Source organism: Penaeus monodon, chromosome 19, assembly GCF_015228065.2.
Source record: "Penaeus monodon isolate SGIC_2016 chromosome 19, NSTDA_Pmon_1, whole genome shotgun sequence".
Taxonomy (NCBI): Eukaryota; Metazoa; Arthropoda; class Malacostraca; order Decapoda; family Penaeidae; genus Penaeus; species Penaeus monodon.
The window spans coordinates 5,462,409-5,462,894 of NC_051404.1; the positions used below are offsets into that span (position 1 = coordinate 5,462,409).

Here is a 486-nt window from a genome sequence, read left to right on the forward strand (position 1 = left end):
AAGATAAATCGAAAAGAATCCCACAGACTAACCTCACAGAATCGAAAGGAATCTAATTATGAGCCCGAGAATGTACAGGAAATCGAGGGAAAACTTGGGAGCGCAGAGCCTTTTATATTATGTACAAGGTTACTCGGAGGCATTTCGACCAACGCAGCTTTAGTTCGCGTGATTCCAGGCTGCGCCTATGGTCGTGGGGCTGTGTGGAAGGTGTAGGTGTACAGAGCAGGTCCAAGAGGGTGTATTGTGGCCTGTGGTGCGTGGAATGACGGGGAGGCTTTACGGGGCACAGTCAGTTGGGTGATAATGGTAATATAAGTATAAGGAATGATAGCGATGATGTTTGTAATGATATCAATCATAAATTAGAACTGAAAGGAAGAGGAGTAATTTTAAGAATTATGTTTTAGGGACATTTCATCAGGTGAAATATCTCCACGTTTAACAAACCGAGAATATAGTTATTCTCCTAAATTCACTATCCAT

The 486-nt window shown here is 42.2% G+C and overlaps 1 protein-coding gene across 1 annotated transcript in view; it reads left to right on the plus strand.

Moving 5' to 3' along the window:
• LOC119585317 (two pore potassium channel protein sup-9-like) overlaps nt 1-486 on the plus strand; it is a gene marked incomplete in the record, with an annotated part of 38,319 nt that overhangs the window by 35,316 nt on the left and 2,517 nt on the right.